Here is a 19,653-nt window from a genome sequence, read left to right on the forward strand (position 1 = left end):
AGAGATCTTGCAAAATAATGTATGCAACTATATGGACCAATATGTACACACACACACACACACACACACACACACTTCTATGATTTTCTGTTTATAGCAACTTACAGAACTGAGAAACACTGCTCAGAGACTGTATTTCTGCCAATTAGGAGTTTGTCATACACATGGGTGAATTTATATTGTGGTTTTAGGAAAGCTAAAAGTTCTCTTCCACACCCCTGAATTTCTCTCCACCAGCATACCATAGAGCTTGAAATCTACAGAATGACAGAATCTCTGATTTCAAAAGAACCTCAGACTTCAGAGGTACCTGATTAGAAATTCTTTCTACAACATCCTCAACAAATATCTTCTAGCATCTAATAAGGAAATCTCCCTCCCTCCCTCCCTCCTAAGGCAATCTATTACACTTTTGAATAGCTATAATCGTTAGGAAATGCTTCTTTACATCAAACCTAAATATGTCTCTACGATTTCTTCCCACTGTTCCTTGTTCTGTACTATGAGATCAAGCAGAACAAGTTTAATCCCTTTTTCTCATGACAGCTCTTCCAACACTTATGTAATGGTTAAGTGGAATGGCCACTCCAACTATTAACTCTTCCCACATAAGCATGTGGGTAGGAACATTTACTTAACTATCTGGCTTGGCTCACTCACTCTAAACTGCTCTCATACCAGCAGATCTAAGTTCTAAGAGAAGGATCAGTATACAGTTATACTCAAATTCTCTTGGGATACCAAGGGTAACCATGTTCAGGAGAAATACAATCCTACTACTCACCACTCTAGCTCTTGAGTCCCCATCAATGTATTTCTATTTACACAACCAGTCACTGATAATAATGGCACTTTTAAACCTTAAGCACAGCCATTTACTTATCAATAAATCAAGAGAAATTATTATCATTGTTAATAATAATAACATCACAGGCACTCATATGTTAAAAACAAATGCATGAATGATAATATATCACAATCCACACATAAACCAAGGTCAAACTCTCCCACCAATTTATTCAATATCTGTCAGAGAGAATGGGCATACTCTCATAGAAACCTGTCAAGGAACCATATGAGTGAAGAAAAAACCCATGTGCTCAGGGTAACTTACAGTTCTGGAACTATAAACTTGGGTGTCCTCTTTCTTTCTTGGTAGCTGCCTAAAAATGTTCATTGATAAATGTAGTTTCCATGTTGAATAGATGCTTCCATTGTTAAACTGAGCTCATCTAAGCTTTGCTTAACTAACATCTCACTGAGCATGATGTCTCAAGCAGTTAATTGATTTGCTAAGCGACTTCTCTGCTTCTAATCTGTTTCTCTGTCCAACTGGATTTGCCAATCAACAAAAAACATAATATCTATCACTCCCATTTTCAAACACAACTGAGCACCCTAAAAATCTGTCATTTTACTCCTTTTTGCCTTTTCTCATCTTTCTGGGTTCAGATCTATTATCATATAAATTATATTTTCCCATAATCATATGACAATTCTGATGTACATATCTCTTCAGTATGTAACAGCTTGTCATATTCAGAATTCAGCAACTACTGTCTCAGAATGATGAGCCAGACAATTCAGAAAAATTCTTAGAGTAAGTTTCTCTTAAAACTCTTAGCAGAGACTTATTTATCTTAGTAATAATAAAAGGACAGAACGTTATATTTAAAAATAACTACTGTGCCCAGTTTCCCCCTAGGTCATACCTTCTTTAAACTAAATATTCCTAGAACCTCAATTATTCTTTATGTGGCATAATCTTAAGGTCATTAGTCATCCTGGTCACCATCCTCTGGAAACTTCTAGACCAAGGATTGGGAACCTGTAGCCTTGAGCCACAAGTGGCCCTCTAAGTCCTCAAGTGTAGCCCTTTGACTGAATCCAAACGCCACAGAACAAATTCCCTTAAAAAAAGGATTTGTTCTGTAAAATTTGAACTCAGTTAAAAAGATTGCATCCAAGGACCTAGAAGGCCACATGTGGCCTCAAGACTGCAGGTTCCCCACCCCTGTCTTAGACTTATCAATGTTCTTCCTAAAAGATGGTGCCCAGTACTAAATAGAATAATTTAGATCTCATCTGATTGGAACAGAACATGCCATAGCTCTAGACAGTCCCACAGACTTGGACACTCTGTCCCCACTTAATGTAGCCTAAATTTTCATTACCTTTTCTGGCTCACAGGACACCCTATCAATTATTCATTTGTGCTGGAGCAGAGCTGACACGAAGCCACCATTAAAATGTGACTATATTGTTGCTGTTGTTCAGTCATTTTTCAGTCATGTCCAATTCTTCATGACCCCACTTGGGGTTTTGTTGGCAAAGATACTAGAGTGGTTTGCCATTTCCTTCTCAGTTGATTTTACAGATGAGGAAACTGAGGCAAACAGGATTAAGTGATTTGCCCAGGCTCTCACAGTTAGCAAGTGCCCAAGGACAGATTTGAACTCAGGAAGATGAGTCTTCCTGACTCCAGGCCCAGCACTCTACCCAATGTGCCACCTGTATTACCAAATTAATATGGCACATTAGGAAGAGAACTGGATTTGGAATCAAAGGGCCAGAGTTGGAATCCTGGCTTTCTTACATACAACCTGTGTGATATCGGTCAAATTGGTCACTTAATTCCACTAATCCTCAGTTTTCTTATCTGCATAATGAAAGAGTCAAACTATATCTATCAAGTCTCCTTCAGCCTTCAATCCTAAAGCCATTCAGAGATTCTCTAGGATAAGGATTGGGGAGGGTGACGAAACTCCTTCTACCAAAGTACATCAGAGCCCTCCCTGCAACTTACAGTCATAGAGAGTTGCCTAAAACCCTGAAAGGTTAAGTGACCTTCCTATGGTCACACAGCCAACACATGTCAGAAGTAGGACATGAAGTCAAGTCTTCCTGATTTCACAGCAAGCTTCCTTTCTGCTATGCCATGCTACATCTCATAGTCTCTAGAATTAATTTCTAATTTCTCTAACAGTAAAATCCTGAGGGAACATAAACAGTGGTTTAGTTTTGTTGAGGTGGAAAACAGAAAAGGTCTTACTCATGGGGCTAAGAAAAGTTCTATAATATGGATCTCTGCAAGGCTAGGCAGATCCAAGAAAGACTCCACTATTAGGTTGCTAGGCTAGGCTGGCAGTGGGTGGGGGAAGTGAAAAAAGTTAACGGGAATACGATGACAAAGAAGGTAAGACAAGTACAAAATGGGTGGGGAGTGAAAGAACACCAAAAACAAATTTCACTTTCTTCATGTACTTGCCTGGAGGCTCTGTATATTTTCAGAATCTTCTTAGATGACAGCACATAGTAGAAAAAGCTAGGAAGACAAGGTAATAAGTTACGAACAAGCATGTCATGCCATGTGAGGTCCTTAGGTCCAACACTCTAGGAATAGACCAGACCCTTTACTCTAGCATGTGCTGGGTTAGAGAGGGTGCTTTCAGGAGAGAAATCAATAAAAATAGCCCCCCAATAAAAAGCAGCTCCTCCAGAATCTGTTGAAACAGTTGTTTGGTGTCAGAGAGGCGAAGCAACCAAAGAAGCAACCACTTTTTTTTCTATTCTGATTTGTTATTTTGGTACCAGATAGAAGCAGGCATGAAAACTGCTCTTCCTACCCATTCTATCCTGGTCTGCATACCTCATCTAAGATACATCATTGCAATGAGCTTGTCAATAAAAGTATTTTAATTGTTGATATGTGCGAAACATGAAAACTGTCAACATCAAAGGGATTTTGGTGTTTGGGAAGAGGAAGAGCAAAGTCGCAGATGCTCTGGATGGACCTTATTGAGAGGGTGTGTGTGTGTGTGTGAGAGAGAGAGAGAAAGAGAGAGAGAGAGAGAGAGAGAGAGAGAGAGAGAGAGAGAGAGAGAGAATAGTGCTTCAGTTGTAATTAATTTGGAAACTCAATAGTTCAAGCAAGATAAAGGAAATGACTTAATAGAACCAGAGAGAGGCTATATATTTGCCTTTAAATCCATCCACTGCCATGCCTAAAGACAGATATCATCTAATTCTGTGTTCCTATCAACCTGTTATACCCTCACATCCACCTCTTGCCTCAAGTGGCACCTACAGTACAAGCCAAATCCCCAAACCAAAATGGTTAATACCCCTCTACCTCCACAATCATCACCTATTTCCTTTGTCTATACATATTTTAAGGTAATCACAAAAGCCCAAGACATCTTGATTGAATCAATCATTCAAGAATTAACTAGGTGGGAGGGTGGAGCCCTTAGGTTCTCCCCCAAATCCCTCCAAACACCTGTAAAAATGGCTCTGAACAAATTCTAGAGCTGCAGAACTCACAAAATAGCAGAGGGAAACAGGTCTCCAGCCCAGGACAGCCTGGATGGTCCTTGGGAAGGATCTATCACATGGTGCTAGGAACAGAATGCAGCCCAGCATGGGCCGAGCCAGGACCGACCCAGGACCGACCAGACCTGGAGTTGAGCGGAGTAGGCCTGAGGGCCATGAATCTTCAAGCTGTTGCACTTACCAGACTTCTCAACTCACAAATGCGAAAGACCATGGAACAGGTTAGGAGGAAAACTGCTGGAATGGGAGGGGAGCAGTCCAGCCCCAGCCCCTGGGGTTGTGTGGCAGAGGCAGCAGCAGGAAGCTCCTGCAGCTGCTTCCAGAGCTCCGGCCATGGCTGCTTCCAGAGTTCCTGGTTCACACGGTGGGAGGAATCAAACAGCAGATGAGAGGAGGAGTGCTTTGCTGGCACAGAGGCAAGTTCTTCTCTTTGCCCTGCTTGGATCTGGGTCATAGTCCTGGTTGGCGGTTCTTGGGGGAGGAGGAACAGTGCTGTGGCAGAGCTTGTGGTAACGTTGGAGTAGAAGTAGCTCTGAAAACAGCAGTGCAGCCCCTAAAGCTTGGGACAAAGTACTCTCTACTCTATAAGCAGTCATACCCTGACAAAAAGCTCAAGGGTCAAGTAGCTGGCTAGGAACATGAACAAGCAGTGAGAAAGGACACAGACTACTGAATCTTTTTTTGGTGACAAACAAGATCAAAACATACAGCCAGAAGAAGTCAACAAAGTCAAAAAGCCTACATCAAAAGCCTCCAAGAAAAACCTGAATTGGTCTCAGGCCATGTAAGATCTCAAAAAGGATTTGGAAAAGCAAGTAAGAGAAGTAGAGGAAAAGTTGGGAAAAGAAATGAGAGTGATGCAAGAAAACCATGAAAAACAAATCAACAACTTGCTAAGAGACCCAAAAAAATACTGAAGAAAATAGCACCTTAAAAAATAGACTAACCCAAATGGCAAAAGAGCTCCAAAAATCCAATGAGGTGAAGAATGCCTTGAAAGGCAGAATTAGCCAAATGGAAGAGGAGGCCCAAAAGACCACTTCAGAAAATACCATCTTAAAAATTAGATTGGAGCAAGTAGAAGCTAGTGACTTGATGAGAAATCAAGAAATTATAAAACAGAACCAAAGGAATGAAAAAATGGAAGACAATGTGAAGTATCTCACTGGAAAAACCACTGACCTTAAGATTAGATCCAGGAGAGATAATTTAAAAATTATTGGACTACCTGAAAGCCATGATCAAAAAAAAGGGCCTAGACATCATCTTTCAAGAAATTATCAAGGAAAACTGCCCTGATATTCTAGAACCAGAGGGTAAAATAGAAATTGAAAGAATCCACTGATCGCCTCTTGAAAAAGATCCCCAAAAGAAAACTCCTAGGAACATTGTTGCCAAATTCCAGAGTTCCCAGGTCAAGGAGAAAATATAGGGAATGGGGCATAGAAATCTATCTTGCCCTACAAGAAAGTAAGGGGAAAGTGGATAGGTGGGGGAGTGGGGTGACAGAAGGGAGGGCTGGCTGAGGAAGGGGGCAATCAGAATATATGCCATCTTGGAGTGGGGGGGAGGGTAGAAATGGGAAGAAGATTCGTAACTCAAAATCTTGTGGAAATCAATGTTGAAAACTAAAATATTAAATAATAAAATATTAAAAATTTTAAAAAAAGAATTAACTAGGTGTGAACAAGTCCTAAATCAATTTGAGGGACTTTAAATCATTTGGGAAAAAAAAGTAGTCGATTAATTGGTTGAGAGAATCAGACACACCTCTGTAACTATGTATAACACAGCAAGTCAGTTCCGAATTGAGCATTTCAGCAGCAGCGAATCCAAAGGTAGATGAATCCATCAATGAAGTAATACTGAGAGGAATTGCCCAGAGAAAGGAGTACATGTGGAAAGGAGGAGGGAAATTCTCTCCTCTATTCCCCTACCTCATCTAAGCAGCCATATGAATTTGGGAGATCCAGCAGAGGACCCACTGAAAACTGGGACTCATTAGCAGTGTCTATTGAAGACACCATTTATCAGTGTTTCTGGAGCAGCAGTAGGAGCTGAGAGATATACTAAGGAAAGGCAGCTTTTTAGGACTCTATCCAGGCACTGACCCTCAGAGATCAGTATAGAGTTATACCTAAGTGGACTATCATGAGAAGTCTAGAACGGGAGAAAAGGAAGTAATCAAGAATTATGAGTTCATGTTAGCCACCTGCGTGCTCTAATTCTAAGCCCAATCTCTCCAGGGATTCTATGTGTACAAGAGGAGAGCTCATCCTTGATCTGAAGGATTATTTCTGTAAAAGCTGTCCTTGCTGTATCTGACTAGCAAGCACCCTTTCTAAAAGCTAATCATCTGATGATAATCAATGGGGAGCATACTGGTGGGAGAGACTTGTGAGAAAAAATACTAGAAAACTCCAGTTACCTTCAAGGATATATATCTAGAACTCTGATGGAAGGGTCCTTTTAGGGTCCTGTCCCACAAATTCAAGTAGGAGCGGGGAAGTAGCCAAGGGAATAAAATATATTTTTTTCCCTTTTCTGTGTACATGCTGTTTTCCCCAATAGAATGGAAGCTCCTTGAGGACAGGGATGATTTGATTTTTGGTTTTGTATCCCCAGGGCCTATCACAGTGCTTTGTTCATTAGTAGGTGCATAATAAATGCTGATTGAATATATACTTTGGCATGAGGATCTTCTAGAGTACATTATATTTTGAATAACATAGATCCACACTAGAAGTTCCTTGGAGTAATTCCAACAAGGATTCATCAAGATTGAGTCCAGAAAAGGCAAGTTGCTTACTCTGTGACATAGCCATGTACAGAACAATATGGTGTAGCAGAAGACCTGAGTTTGAATCCTGACTCTGCCATTTATTAGCTGTGTGACTTTGGCCAAATCACTTACTTTTCTGAACTTTAGTTTCCTCATCCATAAAAGGAAGACTTAATGATCTCTAATCTCAAGTCTCTCGTAGCTCAAAATCCTATACAGAACTCTAAGATTTTGCTCCGTAACACCTTCAGAATTTCCAGTTCTTTTTTTGGTAAAATCAGCACTAACATTACTTTAGACACTACTGGTGATGTTCTGGTCTTATAATTCCTGTTAAAATTACTTGTAAATAATAATATTCATTATATTTGGAAATCCTAGTTCTATAACTTACTCTGAACATAAAACCGCGCCTGCTTTTTACTCTATGTAAGTCTTGCAATAGCCTGGCCCAAAGCAATAAAATTTAAACTAAAAGCTGTATCACTGGAGAGTCCTACCTACTACTGTGAAATGAGAAGAGAGTCCTCCAGGATTCAAGTGATAGAGAAGACTGGATGGAATAACCAACAACAACTTTTGTTTATATACCACATTTCAGGTTAGAAAATACTTTCTTACATCCCTTTGAAGTATATGGTACAAATGTTTTTTATTTTATTTATTTTATTTTTATTTTATGGCATAAAACAAGCATTTCTATAATATAGTATAAAAAAGATGATTGCACATGAAACTGCAAATTATGACCCCCTCCATCTTACATATGGGCATGAGCAGGCTGCCATACATTATAAACAAGGAAAAACAGTACAAAGAGGAAACAGTAAAAGATGTCTTCAAATAAATTGATGATGGAGAGAATAAAATGGACTATTTATGGGATGCGAGTGAGGTACAAACCAATGTATGTTTTATTGGTATCTTTGTGATGTTAGGAGAACTCAAGGGTAGCCCCTAGCAAGGATGGCCTCCTATGGCAAATTCAAAGAACATGAAAAATTGACATATCAACTACACAGGCAGAAATGGATTGAGATCTGCATCACTGTGGGGAATAGCTTTGTTGAAAAGATCCCAGATATGTTTAAGTGTTTGAGGATTTAAAGATGAGAGACCTGAGTCTCAGAGAAATTATATTCCCTGTCCAAGGTCACACAGGAATGGCTGACATTCCTTCCCTCTGCCCCTATGGATGATAGAATTGGGTTTGTTTCTTTCCCACAGTAAACACAACGAATGATCTATAAGCTGACATTTACTGTGGATGGAAATGTAGAAATTATAAAGTTCCTAAGCCTCCAGAGATGAGGCTCACTCACATTTCTGTAATCAGCCTTAGAAAAGTAAGTGATGTTCCATGGATCAAATACAAAATAACACAACCAGAATACATTAACAGAAGCCTATTTGTATTGGTTTGTATCATAAAAAGCAATAAATTGAGATTGATTAGCAGCTGGAGAAAAGCCGAGAATTGCTATGAATCTAAAAAGCCATTTATCATCTCAAATACAATTTGCCATCTACAAAGACTGAGAGCTTCCATCATAAAAGAAGTCAGCCTCTGAAAAAGGAAAGAAGCATTAAATGATCCTTTGAGAAAGGTCCCCCAAATTTTGCATGTCATTTCCCCAAGACTTTCAGCAGGCTAGACTTGCAGCTTTCTTGCCTTTATAAAATGTAATGCAAAAGACTTCATTTCCAAACCTGACCTGATTATCTCTGGGCCTCAGTTTCCTCAACTGTCAAATTAAGTCATGGGACTAGATGTTCTCTGTAATTCCTTCCAACCTGAAAACCTGTGATTCTCCTCTGGCATGAGCAAAGTCCAAGAGCCAAAAACAGCAAGCCATCCAGTTTGTCTGGATTCTGGAGTGAGGGGGCATAAAGGGGAGAGAAGGGTATTCATTACATTGGACAAGCAGATTAGGACCAAGTTATAGACAGTCCCAAAGGTGAGTGAAGAGTTTTCCAATTTAAATCAGACTGTGCCTGTAATCAGCTGGTTAAGCAGCCTCTGGTTTATCCAGTTTATTAAAACCCTGATAAAAGAGAAACTAAGAGAGGGAAGGGGAAGCGAGTGGAACTTCACTTCCTTTTTGCTGTTGGAGGGATTGGTAGGGGAGAGCAGAATGTTGACTGAAGCTGTCTGATGCTGGATAACCTGAAGATTGTTATTCTTGCTTGAGCTAAAGAAATCTATGTCCAACTGAGCATGACTCAATAACTGAACATGCTAAGCATAGAATTTATGGCCAAATACATTTAGGAATTCTTATTTTTTTCAATCAGCAGATATTTGCTAAGTGGCTACTCTGTAACATATACTATGCTAGGCGCCCAGAGACAAAAAAGTCAAAAATAAAAATTCTCTGCCCACAAGGAGCTCACATTCTAGCAGGGGATATAACATGTACCTATATATAGGTTACATGTATTATAGGTTACACACACACACACACACACACACACAACCATACAAAATAGATGCCAGTTGCTTTGAGAGGAGGAGGAACACATGAGCAGCTGGGGTAAGAGGCCCCATTTGATCTGAGTCTTGTAGGAAACCAGGGATGTCAAAAACTGGATGTAAGGAGCGAATATATTCCTGGTGTGGTGAATGGGGAAGATGGCCCCTCGAAAAGACATAAGGTTGAGAGTTGGAATGTCATGTCTCAGGACCTGTAAGAAGGCCAGTCTGGTTGCACCTTTTTTTTTTTTTTTGCTTTTTGGTAGGGCAATTGGGGTTAAGTGACTTGCCCAAGGTCACACAGCTGGTATATGTGTCAAGTGTCTGAGGCTGGATTTGAACTCAGGTCCTCCTGACTCCAGAGCCAGTTCTCTACTCACTGAGCCACCTAGCTGCCCTTGGTTGCACCTTTGAGGATGTAGAAAGGAGTCTGAAAAAGTAGGTTGAGACCGGGTTGTAAAGGACTTCAAATGCCAAGCAGGGAAGTTTATATTTGACCCTAAAGCTTATAGAGGGTGGAGTTTATTGAGTAGAGGTGGTGTGTCTGACATGACATTTTTCTTTATTACCAGATAATAATAATGCTAGCTCACATTTACTAACACTTTACAGTTACAAAAAAGCTTTACAGATAACGCCTCATAGTGGATACTGCGCTAGACTTGGAGTGTGGAAGACCTAAGATATTATATACTGTCTTAGATGCTTAGTAGCTCTATGACTCTGGACAAGTCGTTTGATCTTTCTGCCCCAGTTTCCTCATTTAAAAAGTGAAATAACAGTACCTACCTCATAAAGTTATTGTGTGGATCAAATGAGAGAGAATATTTGTAAAATGCTTAATAAAACTTAAAGTATTATTTAAATGTTTTTCATTATTATTGTTATTATTATTAATTACTATTTGATCCTCCCAACAACCCTTTGAAGCAGGTGCTATAATTACCCTCATCTCCATCTTATAGATGAAAAAACTGAGGCTGACAGAGGTGAAATGATTTTCCCAAAGCATATGAGTGTGAAAGCCAGGGCTTCTGACTGCCATGCTACTACACATTATTCATCTTTCCCTTAATGTATAATTTCAGACTGATTAGACTGGGCCACTTAAGCAATTTGTTGGTACATCTGAGTTCCCATGTCTTGCCTCATGCTATTTAAAAATATCCTTCAACATATTTTTAGATTTTTCCCCAGTTTCTCACCAGCTGGTGCACTAGATTCATATTTCATAAAATCTAGATCCCTTTGCCCGAGTTCCTCACCTCCTCTGTTTTTTCATCTTTATTGGGTTTACCTAAACCGAAATCATCTCATTCAGCAAGAATTTATTAAACGCCTTCTGTGCCCAAGGTACTCTACCAGATTCTGGGAATGCACAGATTAAAAAAAAAGCAGCCTACTGTCTAATATAATAGGTAAACAAAGATAATAATTTGAGAAGGGAGAAGACGTTGTTAATAGCTGGGTAAATAAAAATAAATATCTTCCCACAGGCAGCATATGATCATAGAACCTAGAGCTAGGAAGGATGTCAGAGGCTATCTCATCCAACCTCTTAATTTTACAGATGAAGAAGCTGAAGGCCAGGATGGTTAAGTCATTTGCCCAAGGTCACACAGGTTGTAAGCACCAGATACAGGATTTAAACCTAATTCTTCTGACTCCAAAGTCAGTGTCTTTTTTACTTTACTGTGCTAACTGAGCTTCCAATGAAACTAGGGAATCTTGAAGGTCTAAGTGAGGAATGGATACATTCCAAACCTAGGAGATAGTTTGTACAAAGGCATGGAGGTGAAATGCCAAGCTTGGGAAGTATCACACAGGCTAGAACAGAGCATCAATCAGTATTTATTAAGTACCCACTACATAACAGGCACTGCGCTAAAAGCTGGGGACACAAAAAGAGGTAGAAGTTCCTGCCCTCAAGAAACTTACAGTCTCATGCATTTAGCATGCATCATATGGAGTAACAAGAAATAAGTTTGCAAATGTATCCAAATTGGACAAGATCGTTGTATCTTACAGGTGCAGACTGACACCTTTGACCTGTACAATGTGGCTAGATTTTAAGGATAGCTGAGATGATCTGGATGAGTTCAGGATTCACAAAATGGACTTTCAAAACAATTTTCTCCTTTAAAAAAATCTTACAGTCATTATCATTCATCAAAACTATAGCTTTGTCTCTTCAATGCAAGGTGAAGTAGAACCTAGCCTGATAAATATTTTCAGCAACATTTAGACAAATTTGTCTTGATCAGATCTCAGATCTTCAGTTTGCCATATATATGTGGATAGTGACTTTTAAAAATGTTTGTTTAACCATTGGTTCCTGAATAACTCTTCCCCTTTCCCAGGCTTCACCTAGGTTCTAAAAATGGACATGTATTGTGTGAAGAGGCATCTAGTTGGCACAGTAGATCTGGCCCTGGACTTGGAATCAAGAAGATTCATCTTCCTGAGTTCAAATCTAGCCTCACGCTTAGTAGTTGTGTGACCCTGGGCAAATCACTTAACCCATCTGCCTCACTTTCCTCCATGAAATAAGCTAAAGAAAGAAAACCTTCCTGTATCTTTCCCAAGAAAACCCCAAACTGGTTCACAAAGAGTCAGATATGACTAAAAATGACAACAATAACTCTATGTGAACCCTCATTTCTTCAGGTTTTTTTTTTCTGAAATAGGCTTTTTCCATCTTGCCTAGACTATATGTATAGTGCTCAATGTGTGGACCCTATCCCTTTACTAATTGGCATGAGAGCTTTGATCAGCTTTTTTCTATCTGTTCTGGGCCAGTTTACACCTTCTTAGGCAGCTTGGTGGTCTTCCCCCTCTCTCCTCAAAGGCTTACCATACAGGGGCTTGACATTGTAGCTTACCCAATCCACTAGCCTCAGCCTTCCACTAGCAGAGATTACAAGTGTGTGTCACCACACCCAGCTAAACTCTTATTTAACAAAATAATACAACCATTTCTTGATTTTCAAAAGATATATATGTGGGGAAATGGGTTGACTCAGGTTGTCATCAAAAGATGAAGCTGAAACCACAGAGTATGGTAGAGCAAAGCAACTGTAATTTATCACCCTAAAGAGTCTTTCCTCCCTTTTTATTACCCTTCTCTTCTACTGCCCACGTATTAGCAAGGACCCCAAGATGATCAAGAATTATATTACTGCCCCCTTCACAGTGAGTTCCCCTTATATATCCCAAACCCTTTCCCTTCTGTCTCCCTCCATCATGGTGCCTGTCCTTTATGGCCCATTAGCCTTTCTGCTGGTACAGCTCCAGATGTCTTGTAATTGGCCTTCTGTGGCCTTGGCTGCCCAGGCTCAATTTTAACTGTTGCTTTTCCTATGTACAAAGCCAATTTTCACTGATCCAAACTAGGCCTCTGAAGAAATAATGTCCTCCCAAAAGCCTGCTCAGGCCCAGTCAAGCCGTTAGAGGAGGGATGAGCATGGGAGCTCCATCCCTGCAGCATCTGCCACCAGACACGGAGACCTGGACAATAATCACTAATTCCTGATTGTTTAAGAAGTTGCTGGTACTCATTTGCATAATTATTCTTCCCTTTTCACACAAGGAACTTTTGCTTATAAAAGACAGGAATCAAAAGAAATAATTAATTCAATTCAACACCAGACTGCAGAAAGTCTTAAAACATTCTAGCAGTTTTCAAATGTCACAACCACGGAAATAATTTGCAGCAAGCGTCATTTTTTAAGCTGTTAAACTGTGTTTGATGGTAATGTGGCTGCCAACCTATTATGAACCCAAACAAAACATTTCCACTCCTTCTTTCCTATGTTTTATTAGTACACATTATTCAGATGTTGTTATTTATCCTCAAGTGTTGAAATTGTACAAAAAAATGAAAGGTTTATGAACACACAGTTATCCTAAATTGTTAGACTAACAATGGGGAATAATCCCACAGCAACACACCTCCCCAAAATAACCCAAACACAAAACGCTCCTTATATTATCTAAGAAAGCCATTATAAGCCAAACTATAATCACAGAATCATCCTGCGAGCAGTAATGATCACAAGAAAAATCATGGAAAATGGGGCACTTGAGCTCAGGCTGCCTATTCAATGTACAGCTTGTTCATTCTACATGATGAACTGGGATTCTGACTTTTATTATTGTTCTCTATGTCCTCAGTTTCCAAAGAGGTCGTCTACTTTAACCTATTTGTTTTACAAATGAGGAAACTAAAGCACTGGAAGGGGAAGTTACATCCCCTAGGTCATACAACAGATTAAGAGCAGAAGATGACTGTGTGTATGTTTTCCATTATTCCATGCAGGGCATGTACCTCACAGAGTTGTGATAACCCTGTGAAATAATACATGGGAAAGTCAGCATTACCTGCTCCACTAATCTTTGATCCTCTCTCCTCCAGCCTCACCAAGCTATAGCAAATGGATGTAACCACGTGAGGTGGTAACAACAGAGTCTAAAAGTAAGGTCTGCTCTAGGATGGAAGGACATGGGCAACATTACCTTTCAACCTCTGAATCACATGCCTAAATTAGAAAGCAGCAACAATTCTACAGGGAAATCAGGGGTGGACATGGGAAGGCAGGGTTAAAGAATGGCCATCCTCATTTGCAATGAGTAACCCTGGTGACTGCCTGATCAAATGGATCTTGTCCTTGCTGCGAACAGAAAAGGCTTCTGTGGAAACAGCGAAATGAATTAACTAATACTCATTAACTATGGAAATTCCTACATTGGCACTGCTGTGATAGCTTCATTCTGAAAACAGTGTCATTGTCATTGCTGTGAAGTCAGACCAGAGCTAAATCAATTGTCATCAGAAATTAATACATAAACTAACATAAAATTGGTCCAACAGAGCCCAGATACCTTCTTAAATGGGACAGTAATAGCATTAAGTCTATGACCCAGAAAAAAAAGAAAATAAAAATTTATATGATAACTTAATTATGTATTTAAAAGGAATAGCAGGTTGTACATAATAGACTTGCAGTTTCATGTGCAATCATCTTTTTCTTTATTATACTATATTATGGAAATGCTTGTTTTAGTCCATTAATTAAAAATAAAATATTTTTTAAATGAGGGGTCTAAACTTAATGGCTCCTAATACTCCTTCCATTCATGATCCCATGATTTACATCATTTTAATAGGCAGTATATCTTTTAGTCCAAAGGAACGAATCTCTATTGGTGAAATTCTAAGGATAAGTGTATCTGTTGAGGGGAGTATTAGCTACCTTCCTGGCATCCCTGAAGTCACATCACAGAGAGGGTCACTTGATTCTACATGTAGCATTAATGAAAAGCTAAGAAACTAAAAACCATACAGCTAAGAAGTTCTAGGGCCAAGACTAATATATAGGAGTTCTTAATCTAAGTGTTTTGCAATCTATTTCCAACATACCAAACCAACTCTCACATCAGTCTGTCACCTTGCAGACTACAAACAAAGATACACTGAACCTCATACTCTGTGCAATAGGAAGGTGCAGTCTCAGATGGAGCATTGTGTTATTTCCTGTACATATACTTCAAAGATCTGTGATTTTTATCAGTGTGGGTATTCCCTCCACTGATGTATATTGCAATTCCTCTGTGCTTCAGTAGATAGTCTTAGAGCTTAAGTGACTTGCCTGTGGTCATACAACTAATGTGTGTCAGATGTAATGCTTGAACCCAGAGTCTCCTGACTCCAAGAGTGGCCCCCATGCTGCTGGGAGTTTTTGTGTCTAAATAATTCATAATCCTACGACCAACCTTTCTGGTGTCAAACCTCTCTAATATAACTTAGCTACACTGGCCCTCAGACAACAGATGAATAATTTGTTGCCAGGCCTCTGCTGTATTTCTTACATTGATTTAGAAATGTCCATTATTACCAGGAGAGAGACTCATCAATCTGGGAGGGAGACTGTAGCCTTCCTGCTGCCTCAGTAATATCTTCTGCTCATGAAGAAGCTCTCTTTCCCTAGGAAACTGAGGATAATAAGTGCCTGCAATATTCAAGTATGCATACCTATCCTCTAACAAAGTAATGCAATCTGAATGCTTCTGGGATTTACACTAGTGGATGTTATTAAGGGCAGAGGACTATTCAGGCAGAAGAACCTGTCCTTCTATCTAAGAAGCTCCAGCAGACTTAATCACAAAGAAGGTTGTTGATCAGAATCAGGAAACCCATCATGGTTCCTTTTCAAGGCTGGTGGTGTGGGATCAAGAGGGATGAGGGAAAGGCCACAGGTCAAGAGGAGAGAAAAGATAAAGAAAGAAGGAAGTTGCCAGGAGATAAGGACTGGGAGAGAGAGAAAGGGAGTGGGGAGGGTGAGAACCTGGGGCCTTTATGTACTTACTGCCCCCAGCAATGTTTCTTTTTCTGTCTGACTCCAGCTGTAAACTCAGTGCTGCTTCCTTTACTCTGTTCCCATGCCTAGCAGGTACCAAGTAGCGGCCGTGACGTTCAATCTCAACACCAGAAACAATCTTCTAATATTTACTTTATTCCCTTGTTCAAAAATTTTCAAAGGGTTCCTCTTTCCTACCATATCATGCCTGACAACTGGCTTTCAAGCCTCAGCCTCTCTCACCTTATTTCCCATGAGTCTCCCCACCTGCCCAAAGACTAATATTCTGTTCTAGAAAGGCTGGTCTACCCATCATCTCGCAAGCACACTTCCTCATTCTAGCTCCCAAACCTTTTATTCTAATATCCTTCCCAACCCCCTCTGCCTATTTAAATCCTACTCTTCTTTCAAGGTCCTGCTTGAGTCCCACTTCCTCCAAGGAAGCCTACTGTAATTACTCTGACTTTTGGTGATTTCTTCTTCCTCTGAATTTCTAAAACGCTTATAGAATACTTTCAGAACTTATTGAAAAGGAAGTGTTACTAGCATTCTCTTTGCTGTTTCTTCTGCTGTTTTTCCTTAGGAACCTAGAAGCCCAATAGAGATACAGAATCACGTAATATCAAGTGTTAGACCCTCAGATTTTTCAGATGTGAATACTAAGGCCCAGTGAGAAGTGACATGACCAAGGTCATCCAAGTCATCCAAGTTATAGAAAGATCCTTCAGTCAACAAATCAAGGCACCTTCTATACACCATGCACTCCGCTAAGATCTGGAAATACAAAGAAGGGTACACACACACACACACACACACACAGCTTCTCCCATTTTCAAAGGGCTCATAGTTTAATAGGGTATTAGGTATACTAAGATATAGATCAGGGCTGTCCAACCGTAGCTTATCTTAGGGCCGCATTAAAATAAAATAATTATTCGAGGGCCACACCCAGAATAAAAAATACAGACTAATAGAAAGTGGGGGAATGTGTGTCATCAGTGCGACAGGCGAAGGTGCAAAGTGCAAAAGCAAACACAAAACAACAAAGTGATGACACGACAGTATAAAGTTAGGTGCCTACTGACTAGTCTGCATCATACAAATGGAACACATCCCACAGATCGATTGAAAATTCCGTGTGATATGTTCCATCCATAATACTGCTTAAAAACACCAAAGAAAATAACATCAATGAGATTATTTATTAGTGATAGAATTAAAAAATCTAATACGTATTCCATGCAACTTGTTATTTTATTTTTTTGCTTATGAAAATTCAAACCCATGGACGGGCCACATAAAATCGCACTGCGGACTGAATGTGGCCCATGGACCGTATTTTGGACAGCCCTGATACAGATGACTGATAAATACTTAAAGGATGGTACCTAATATTTGCATTTTTAACAGGGACAAAACCTTTCACTAAAGAAAAGGAATAGGTGATAATTATTTCAGGCATCAAGGTCTCCCTGGTGTCCTTGAAATCGCTGTGATAATAGACGACTGGTTAACACACAAGAGTGACAGAAACCAAGAACAAGGGGGAAAGGGTAGTTAATGAACTGTCCTAAGCCCAAGGCTTTTCTAGTTAGATTCAGAAGCTCACAATGGTGGCACATCTTTACAATTATCTAGCCTTGTGATCTAGTCAAGTGGGCCTTAGGAATCATTGCTAACAATAAAGCTAGCAGAAGTGAAAGAATTCCAGCTGAGCTATTTAAAATCTTAAAATATGATTCTTTTAAAGTACTTCATTCAATATGCCAGAAAATTTAGAAAACTCAACAGTGGCCACTGGATTGGAAAAAAATCAGTGCATATCTGAATCCTAAAGAAAGGCGATGCCCAAGCGCATTCAATTTACCAAACAATTGTGCTCATTTCACACACCAGCAAGGTTATGCTTAAAATTCTACAAGCTAGGCCTCAGCAATGTGTGAAGGCTGGTTTTCAAAGAGGCAGAGAAACTAGAGACCAAATTGCCAACATTCACTGGATTAAAGAGAAAGCAAGTGAGTTCATAAAAACTTCTACTTCTGCTTCATTGACTACACTGAAACCTTTGACTATGTGGATCACAACAAAATGTGGCAAGTCCTCAAACAGATGGGGGAACCAGGTCATTTTACTTGTCTCCTGAAAAACCTATATGCAGGCCAAGAAGCAACAGTTAGAACCAAACATGAAAAAAACTGATTGGTTTAAGATTGGAAAAGAAGTATGAGAAAGCTATATATGATCACCTGATTTATTTAACTTAAATGCAGAGCAGAGTACATCATGTAAAATGTCAGCCTGGATGAACCAAAAGCTGGAATTAAGGTTGCTGAGAGAAATATCAACAATCTTAGATATACAGATAATATCACTCTGATGGCAGAAAGCTGGACAGCACAGTAAAAAACAGAGACATCATTTTTCTAACAGACTGCAGGGTGGGGAACCTGTAGCCTTGAGGGTACATGTGGCTTCTGAGTTCCTTGGGTGCAGCCTTTTGACTGAGTCCAAGTTCTATAGAACTCTCCTTTTTTTTAAAGAGATTTGTTCTATGAAGTTTGGATTCAGTCAAAGGGCAGCAGTTGAGTACCTAGAGGGTCACATGAGGTCTCAAGGCCACAGGTTCCCCACCCCTGGGTCAATGCTATGGTTTTTCCAGTATCAATGTATATCTGTGAGAGTTGGACTCTAAAGAGAGCTGAGCACTGCAGAATCGACAGTTTCACACTGTAGGGCTGGAGAAGACTTTAGAGTATCCTTTGGACAGCAAAGAGATCAAATCAATCAATACTTAAAGAAACTGATTCAAGCTATTCACTGGAAGGACAAAGCTAAAGCTTAAATACTTTGGACACATAATGAGAAGACAGGACTCACTGGAAAGGATCCTAATGGGAAAGACTGAAGGTAAAAGGAAAAGGGATGAGATGGATAGATAGTACTAGGAAAGCAACAAACATGACCTTGGACAGACTTCAGGAGATGGTAGAGGATAGAAGGGCCTGGTATGGTATAGTCCATGGGATCATGATGACAAAATGTCTGAACAACAACATCAGCCTTACCATATTTTTGCAAGAATTTTGCTCCAGGGAATACAAGTGCTGATAAAGAATAGTCCTTGTGGGCTGAGACACAGATAAGATTCACTTGACACATAAACAGGAAGGGGACTATACCTAGAATCAATCAATGAGCATTTAAGGGCCTCCAAGGTGTCAGGCATTATAATAGGTTCTAGGGATACAAAGACAGCAATGAAACAGTCTTTTCCCGCAATTCCCATATGTTCAATTGTGGGAAATAACACACACACTTATTAGAATATGCAAAATATACACAATGTGAATACAGGGTGATCTGGAGGAAAAACATTAGCAAACAAAGCTAGAGGGATCAAGAAAGGTCTCATGCAGGAGGGAGTTTTGAATTAAGCTTTGATGTAAGCTAGGAATCCTAAGATTCAGTGGAAAAGAAGGAGAGAATTCCATGACTTTACAAAGATATGGAGGTGGGAACATCGAATATTTTGTGCGAAGAACATCAAAGACAGTTTAAGTAGACCATAGATTATGCGAAGAGAAGTGCTGCCTTCCAGAAAAAAGGAAGTAGGAATGAAGGCTAATACTTATGATGTCTTCTATTTCTGGTAGAAGTTGAAATTCTGTTACTCTATGCTTTGTGAGCTTACTCCTCATAGTTGCTAACCA

This window comes from Trichosurus vulpecula, chromosome 8 (genome assembly GCF_011100635.1).
Source record: "Trichosurus vulpecula isolate mTriVul1 chromosome 8, mTriVul1.pri, whole genome shotgun sequence".
NCBI classification, from domain to species: Eukaryota; Metazoa; Chordata; class Mammalia; order Diprotodontia; family Phalangeridae; genus Trichosurus; species Trichosurus vulpecula.